Genomic DNA, 1,036 nt, shown 5'->3' with positions numbered 1-1,036 from the left:
AACGTTTTGCCAAACAATTGATGGATATTGGGAATGGGAAGATGACAATCGACAGATCTATACAATGTATCACATTGCCGACCAACTTTGGTAAGATGACATTAACCAAAGATGAATTGATTCAAAAGGTTTTGCCAAATATCGCGCGGAATTACAAAAATCATCAGTGGCTCAGCGCACGGGCTATATTACATGAATTACACAAATCATCAGTGGCTCAGCGCACGTGCTATATTAGCAGCTACCAACAACGGTGTTAATGCCAGCAATTTCAGCATTCAAAACAGAATTTCTGGCAAAGCGACAACGTATAAGTCCATCGATACTGTGATGAATCAAGACAAATTTGTCAATTACCCAACAGAATTCTTGAATTCACTCGATTTTCCAGGTATGCCACCGCACATTTTAACAGTGGAAATTGGCGTGCCTATCCTTCTCCGAAACATCAATCCACCACGACTTTGCAACAGTACAAGACTTTCGGTGAAAAAGATGAACAATGTCATCGAAGCTGCAATTTTGAATGGGAAATTCAAGGGGGAAGATGTCCTGTTGCCACGGATTCCAATGAGCCCAACAGATATGCCATTTGAATTCAAACATTTACAGTTTCCGGTGCGACTTGCTTTTTGGAATAACCAACAAATCACAAGGACAATCGCTGCAAGTGTGTGGGCTAGATTTGGAGAATTCGTGCTTCTCACCTGGACAGCTGTATGTGGCCAGCTCACGCCTCGGAAAACCTTCTGATTTATTCCTCTACGGACCAGACGGAAAACCAAAAAATATCGTGGATCCACAAGCACTCGAATAAATAAATAGAATTAAAACGACACTTTGAAATGTTTTCCATATGAAAATGAATAAGTTTTAATTAAAAAAATGACAATGTAAATTCAATGTTATCAGAACGAGTTTCCTTGAATTTCATTTCTTCGGATATCGCAGCAACGCGCGACGGGTACGCTAGTTCTGAATAAAATAGCAGGATCCATCAATCTGCTAAGATTTTCAAAGGAAACGACGACACAAA

Source organism: Eleutherodactylus coqui, chromosome 9, assembly GCF_035609145.1.
Source record: "Eleutherodactylus coqui strain aEleCoq1 chromosome 9, aEleCoq1.hap1, whole genome shotgun sequence".
In the NCBI taxonomy this organism is placed as follows: domain Eukaryota; kingdom Metazoa; phylum Chordata; class Amphibia; order Anura; family Eleutherodactylidae; genus Eleutherodactylus; species Eleutherodactylus coqui.
Note: the sequence above shows the minus strand (reverse complement) of the source record.